The 8,298-nt window shown below is 42.7% G+C and overlaps 1 pseudogene; it reads right to left on the minus strand.

Moving 5' to 3' along the window:
• Positions 1-1,473: 1,473 nt before the first annotated feature.
• Positions 1,474-3,111, minus strand: LOC104663400 (annotated as a pseudogene).
• Between the last annotated feature and the right edge of the window lie 5,187 nt (positions 3,112-8,298).

Consider the following 8,298-nt stretch of genomic DNA (forward strand, 5'->3'; position numbering starts at 1 on the left):
GATGCGCAAGTGGTGGTGGTGGTGGTAATTCATGCAGAAGGAACCAGATGGTAAAACAAAAATTGCAGAACACACCAAATGATCAAATCTGACACCTTTAGGATAGGCAAACTTGATTGCTGGGTTAAGAACCCTAGAGGTCAGTTAAGGTGGGCAGTGAAGGGGTTTTCTCAGATTAGATTGTCCTGACATGTACTGTTAAACCTATACATCTAATTGCCAGCAAGTACTGTACATATAATTACTGTACCTTAATGGGAAAGGTATCCTTTTGACCAGATCTTATGGCTTAAATTTGTCAGGTTTGGAAAACCTCAGAGTCTCCATAACCAAAGCTAGGGAGAGGCTCTATATGCTAGAAGCAGTACCTCATCACTGCAGGTGGTCTGGGCCTTAACCCTCTGCAGGGAGACTGACTGCAGCACCTAGTACCTGGCTTTTTAGACACTATATAGGAATTCCACCATAACTAAAGGATGTATAAACTTGACCTACAGACTAAATCCCAATATGCTTCCCTCAAGAACACCAACAGTGTTCAAGCTTAGCTTTGTTACAGAAAATGAGGTCAGGTGTGGTGGCTCACACCTGTAATCTCAGCAATTTGGGAGGCCAAGGCGGGTGCATCAGCTGAGGTTAAGAGTTTGAGACCAGCCTTGTCAAAATGATGAAACCCCATCTGTACTAAAACTACAAAAAGTAGCTGGGCATGGTGGCACACGCCTGTAATCCCAGCTACTCAGGAATCTGAGGCACGAGAATCGCTTGAACCTGGGAGGCGGAGGCTACAGCGAGCTGAGATTGTGCCACTGCACTCTAGAAAAAAAAAAAAAATGAACCATAACAGATGTCTCAATTTGTGACATTAGTCATCTTGAAGAACACCTCTAAATGTATGAACTCAATGCACACTGGTCCAACCTCTTATTTCTGGCTCCTTGCTTTTCCTGCCTCTGCCTACCTTTAAGAGACAGGGTCTCACTGTAGCACCCAGGCTGGAGTACAGTGGCATGATCATAGCTCACTTTGGGCTCAAGCAATCCTCCCATATCAGCCTCCAGATCAGCTAGGACTAGGCATGCACCACCAGGCCAGGCTAATTATTTTTTGTAGAGACAGCGTCTCACCATGTTGCCCAGACTGATCTTGACTCCTGCCCTCAGGTGGTCTTCTGCCTCAGGTAATACATTACAGACAGTGAGCCACCATGCCCAGCTGCTGCCTACATTCTCAATATTCCACTCAACAAACATTGAGACTTCCTGGGTCTGGAAAGTAAAAAAAAAAAAAAAATCTAAGTACTATGTTGAATTAAGCAAACAAGTGATGTTTCAGAAGTAACCCATCACTGCCTAAAACAAAGCCTACATCAATACTCTAACTCAAACAAGGACAGACAATTGTTATTTAGTTTTTATTTCATAATCATAAACTTAACTCAACTCTGCAATCCAGCTAAGCATGGGAGGGAACAAGGAAAACATGGAGCCCAAAGGGAACTGCAGCGAGAATACAAAGATTCTAGGATACTGCGAGCAAATGGGGTGGAGGGGTGCTCTCCTGAGCTACAGAAGGAATGGTCTGGTGGTTAAGATAAAACACAAGTCAAACTTATTCAAGCTGTCCACAGTCAGCAAGGGTGATCTTCTTGCTGGTCTTGCCATTCCTGGACTCAAAGTGCTCTGTGGCCTCCACAATATTCATGCCTTCTTTCACTTTGCCAAAGACCACAGGCTTGCCATCCAACCACTCAGTCTTGGCAGTGCAGTTGAATAACTGGGAACTGTTTGTGTTGGGTCCAGCATTTGCCATGGACAAGATGCGGGGACCTGTATGCTTTAGGATGAAGTTCTCATCATCAAATTTCTCCTCGTAGATGGACTTGCCACCAGTGCCATTATGGCATGTGAAGTCACCACCCTGACACATAAACCCTGGAATAATTCTGTGAAAGCAGGAGCCCTTATAACCAAATCCTTTCTCTCCAGTGCTCAGAGAACAAAAATTTTCTGCTGTCTTTGGAATCTTGTTTGCAAACAGCTCAAAAGAGATGTGACCCAAGGGCTCGCCGTCGATGGCAATGTCGAAGAACACAGTGGGGTTGACCACAGCTAATAGTACAGGATTTTCCTCAGTGGCAGTGTCTGCAAAGCCAACTTTTTTTTTTTCTTTTTTCCGAGACGGTGTCTAACTCTGTTGCGTAGGCTGGAGTACAGCGGTGCAATCTTAGCTCACTGCAACCTCCGCCTCCCGGGTTCAAGTGGTTCTCCTGCCTCAGCCTCCTGAGCAGCTGGGATTATAGATGTGTGCCACCATACCTGGCTAATTTTTTGTATTTTTTAGTAGAGAAGGGGTTTCACCATGTTGGCCAGGCTGGTCTGGAACTCCTGACCTCAGGTAATCGCATTGCCTTGGCCTCCCAAAGTGCTGGGATTACAGGCATGAGCCACCATGCCCGGCCTCATATAATAAACTTAAATTTGATTCTAGCATATACTAAGTACTTGAGAGGTACTTAGTATTTATCATTAGTATTAATTACAATATGTTCAGTAATACATACCTCACAGAATTACTATATGTAATGAGATTATTAAATATCATAAAATGGCACCTGATGTATAGAAAGATTTCAGTAAATATTAACTCCCATTTCTCTTTCATTTACCTCCAGCCTAAATCTACACTATTTCCTCGTGTCTCTCATGTGGTTTCTAGTCCCTTCACCATCTTGTTTCCCTCTCAACTCCTGTGCAGATTCCTAAAAATTTCTCATGTTCAGAACCTTGGGCTTCCATGTTTCCAGTTAAGTGAGATTTTTTTAGATGGCAAAGTTGCTGTTAGACAATTTCATCTGTGCCCTGCTTAGAAGCTTAATCTTTAATGAAAGCTAAGCTTGGACTTTGACTGAAGCATCTGGTTAGATGGTTCTACTGGAGGAGGGTCCCAGTCCATTGCTAAATTAACATCAGGCTCTGAGACTGGCACCGTATCTCTAACAGTGGCTGGTACTATCTTCTGGAACTTGCCTGCTACGTTGAGACCACTGACCCATAGGAAGCCCATAGCTCTGTCCTGAATTGTTAGGCCACTGGTCCAGAGAGTGTGCATCTCCTTTGATCCTCATAATAACCCCACAAGATAGACACAATTATCACTCTTACTTTATAGATGGTGAGCCTGAAAACATTGGAGTCAAGGCACTTGTCCCTAGCTGGGGGGATAGGGGAGTAGTCCCATGTAGTAGTAGAATGAAAAATGCTGCTATGCTGTGCCTCCCCCACCTTTCCCATGCCTGCCCTATACTCATGGTCTATCTCTCCTGGCTTCTGGGAGGCATGGACTCCACCCAGCGCCACCAACCTGACCTAACCACCTATCTGAGCCTGCCAGCTTATAACCCATTTGGGCCCTGATAGCTGGTGGCCAGCCCTGGCCCCACCCTCCCTGGGACCTCTGATAGACACATCTTGCACACCAGTGCCCAAAGTCACCATGAGGGTCTTGGGTTCACTGAGTCAAAATTCCTTGAAATCCAAGTCCTTGGAGACTCCTGCTCCCAAATTTACAGTCACAGACTTCTTCATGGCTGCCTCCTTTATCCTCAGAATGATTCATTTGCTTCATTGCCCCATCCATCTGATCCTCCTCATCAGTGTGGCACAGGGTCCATGAGCAGTAGCCACAGAGTCTCACATGGGTCTGGCACTGTCTCTGACATGTCTGACCTAAGGCAAATGCTTGACTCTTCTGAGTTCAGTCTCGTCATGGCAAAATAAAGATAATAATAGTGTTTATTTAAGGAGTTAGTACGACGATGGAAAACAAAAGCAAAATTGATTACACTTTAGAATGTAAAAAGTCTCAACAAATAGTAGATTTTATCATCCACTAATCCTTTTCCTCTCCTCTCGTACTCATCCCATCACGTATACCTCTTAATTTTCCCTCACCTACAGTGATTCCTCTTATTATATTCTTCTTATGGTGATTCTGGATATTAGAGTGGGAATGGGGGGCAAGCCAGTAATGAAGAAGATGTTTCTCAAAGGAGCCATTCTCCCCACATAGATCATCTCAGCAGGGTTCAGGAAGATAAGGGAGGATCAAGGTCAAAGGTAGGAGCTAAGGAAGAACATTGGGCAAGCAGATCCAGGTTATCCAATGCTGAAAGTAGGAATCTCAATACTTGTCTCTGGATTCTAGGAGGGCTTCCACATGGGTAACTCTTTCAACTAGCCAGGGCCTGGACAGTGGAGAAACCATTTCCAGATAGAAGTGAGCAGATTTCAGCAGGAAAGACTTCAGAGAGGGATCCCTGGAAGTTTGGGGCAGGAGTCCCCCCGTCACAAGAAGGAAACCTGCTCAGCATAGGCTCTGGGTTCTTTCCTATTCTTATCCAATGGGGCTTCTGATTTTAAGCCAGGCTTCACAAAGTCCCAGATTTCTACCTGCTGGAGCCCTGAATGGGGAGGAAGAATTGTGGTTTCCATTTCACTCAGAGCTCTTTCTTGCTCTGCTTCCCCATAGTTTGTCTCAACATTTCTGTTGATAATCTGATTCATGCATCCAAGACTTATGAGAGAGCCTTCAATCATGCCTAGGCCTGCGTTTATTGTTGTGTATATGATGGGGTAGCAGACAAGAAAACGTAATAGCATAGACCTTCTCAGAGCTATATGAGTTTGGGAATTAATCAAGACCAGCATTTTGCTTAGGGTAGGAATCCCCTATGGGGATTTATTCAATGATGGGTTAAAAGCTTTCTATATGGTGAGGAGCTCACATATTTTCCAAGCCCTTGTTTTTGCTAGACAGCTTAATGTTTACAAAATTATTACATACAGAAGAATCTTCTAATCCTGGGTTACATATTATAACTTGATATGTTATTCCTGAAGATAAAATTCCATATTCTGAAGCATTCATGCATTTGTTAAACACAAATAAGAGGCATAGTGACAAGTGCCAGAACTCTAACAGTCAACCAGAGAGCCACAGTTTTCAGCTTCACAAAGTTAACCATCTAACTGAAGATAGCAATCAAAACCCCCACACTCTCTCCACATGGTGTAGTCTTTCCTGATGTCAGGGATGTTATGCTCAGGTTAGGAACGTCAGACTATCATCCTAGAACAGGCCACAGAGGAATGTAGTGTATTTTTTACTACATGTAGTGTAATTTTTTAGTCATTTAGGAAAAACAGTGGAATGCAGAGAGTAAAAAATGTTTTCTAAATGAATAACTTGGCCTGGGAGGCCTTTGGAAACAGAGACTGGAGCTTAAATTTTAACACCTTGGTATCCCCAGCATCCAACATACAGACTGCCAAGAGTACATGTCAATAAATATTTATTGGATAGTGAGCAAAGAGATACTTAGGACCAAATCTCAATTCTACTATTTGCTAGTAGTTTATGTTTGCATGTGTGAGAGAGAGTGTACATGTATGCTTGAGTAAGTTGAGAAGTAGTTTTTTTAACTGTAGTAAAATGGGATAATAATAGTGTCTACCTGAAAGAATCCAAGAGTATTAAATATGATAAATTATGCAAAGCACTTATTATAGTCTCTGATAACCTTCAATAAATGTCAGTTATTTTTATTATTACTATTAAAGATGAACAGGCATAAAGTACAGAACAATAGTTTTCAGCTGCAGCGAGAACGATTGCAGTTAAACAAAAAATACTAGCAAACATTTCTAGAGTAGCTAGCATTTATAAGGCACTGCTTTAAACTCTTTGCATGTATTAACTCACTCAGGCTGCACAACAATCTTATGAGCCTACTAAAACCCCTGTAATCATGCTTATAATCCCAGCACTTTGGAAGGCCAAGGCAGGCAGATTGCTTGAGCTCAGGAGTTTGAGATCAGCCTGTGTAATATGTGAAAACCCATCTCTATCAAAAATACAAAAAATTAGCCAGGTGTGGTGGTGTGTACCATGGTTCCAGTTACTCAGGACGCTGGTGAGCCTGGGAGGGAGAAGATGCAGTGAGCCGAGATTGTGCCACTGCACTCCAACCTGGGTGACAGAGTGAGACCCTGTCTCAAAAAACAAACAAAAAACCCTCCATTTTGCAGATGAAGAGACTGAGTTATACAACTACTAAGAGAAACTGAGTCACTAACGACTCAGGTAGTCTGGCTCCAGAGTCTGTACTCTTATCCTCTGCTGTATACTGCCCAATGCTTTTATAAAGCCAAGGGTTGAATCACTGAAATGAGTTATTGGGATGGCTATTTGGGAAGGGTGGTAAGTTCTTTCCTAAAGGTGTGTGAGAATACAAAGGAAAGAAGCATCCTCTTTTTTACACACATGAACTAGTGCATGCGCATCTGATACTCAGTGGGCCTGGTTGAAGATGAGAATTTTATTGCTGAGTGAGAGCTTCTGGGGACATCTTGCCAGTCAAGGAGTCTCAGGTTCAATTTCCTTCTCAGTCTTAGAGTTACGGGGGCTCATGAATTTAATCAACAGAAATTTTGTATTAAAATGAGAGGTATTGGAAATCATTCGCTCCGACTCTTACTTATAAAAAAGGAAACTGAGGCTCAGAGAAGGATGGGGGCTTTCTCGGTATGATGTAATTTATCATGGAAATGATCAGGCTTGGATTCAAAGCTCCTGACTTGCTGCCCAGTGTATGTGCAGTGAGCCCGTTTGCCTCTAACTGAGAGAAGGAAAAAAAAAATTGAACCTAAAATATTCTACATAGTTTCCATGTCACAGCCGGGGCTGGGCAGTCTCCTATTATTTCTTTAAAAATAAATATATCATTTAAATGCAAAAATAAGCAAACCATGCTCGGAGATGGGAGGGAGAGTTTCTGGAGTCCACCCCTTCTCGGCCCTGGCTCTGCAGATAGTGCTATCAAAGCCCTGACAGAGCCCTACCCATTGCTGGACCTTGGAGTGAGTCAGCCTCATACAGGGGCAGGGCAAGCCTTCTCATAGCTGCTGAGTGGGAGAGAGGAAAGGGCTCATCATTGATAAACTCAAGCCATGACTATTCTTATTCTCCCACTAAGAAAAAGAATAATATGAGATGTCTACATATACCCTGCATCCCCTCTTGTGTACTTGGGCCCCCAAGAGCTCTCTAAAAGTGATGGCAAAGTCATTGCACTAGATGCTGTCCCATCTATTATAAACCCGCATTTGTCCTCACACACCAGTCATGGACAATAACCCTCCTCGCAGGTCCATGTGCTTGTCTTTGTACAATACTCAAGGAATTTCGGAACATGTATTCTTTCAATCTTGTTCTGTTATTCCTGTTTCAGTAGCTTAGTAGAAAAAGTACATACTTGTTTCCCCATAAATTGACAATAGACAATTTCACATCAACGTCTATATGGGTCGTTGTGTTTGTGTAAATTCACAATAACTTTATATTTTTACTACTCTAAGAAAGTTACAATATGGTGAATAAAAGAGAAAGCTATTACAAGTCCAGAAAATGAAAGTCATCATCTTGAGACCTAGCTTTCTAGGAATAATATCAATATCAGAAAATTAATCTAATAATTGTGAACAGCAATGAGATAATGTGTACAAATACCCAGACCTACATGGTAGAGCATCAAGGAAGTGCATTGCAGAGTATTTTTGTTTGTTTGTTTGCTTGCTTGTTTTTGTGTTTTGTTTTGTGAGGCAAGGTTTCACTCTGCCGTCCAGGCTGGAGTGCAGTGGTAGGATCATGTCTCACTGCAGCCTTGACCTCCTGAGCTCAAGCAATCCTCCCAATTCAGCCTCCTGAGTAGCTGGGACTACAGGTGTGCATCACCATGCCTGGCTAATTTTTTTTTTTTTTTTTTTTTTTTTTAAGTAAAGACGAGGTCTTGTTGTGTTTTCCAGGATAATATCAAACTCCTGAGCTCAAACAGTCCTCCCATCTCTATCTCGCAAGTGCTGGAATTACAGACGTAAGCCATCACTCCTGGCTTGCAGACTGTTTAAACGACTCATTCCTGACACTACCTGAGGGATACTAGACAGTAGACAACACATCTTTAATGTACCAAATGGTGACTGTAGGGTTGAGAGGGAGATTAGAACTCAATTTTTTATGAACAAAAAGGGCTTAAATCAAGCACGAGCTTAGGTCTTTTCAACTGTGGGGACCGGATTGAAAGAGTGCAGTTCAAGGCCCTGTAGTTGCTGTTTAACTGTTACCAGGTGGAAGTCTCTTCAAAGCACTACTGGTGCAAAAAGGGAACTACCTGGAGATAAATATTTCCTCCAGAATAGGGGAAAGTGCAAGTTCCCCTACCAAAAGCACCAGGCAAGT

The sequence above is a fragment of the Rhinopithecus roxellana genome, chromosome 15, assembly GCF_007565055.1.
Source record: "Rhinopithecus roxellana isolate Shanxi Qingling chromosome 15, ASM756505v1, whole genome shotgun sequence".
NCBI classification, from domain to species: domain Eukaryota; kingdom Metazoa; phylum Chordata; class Mammalia; order Primates; family Cercopithecidae; genus Rhinopithecus; species Rhinopithecus roxellana.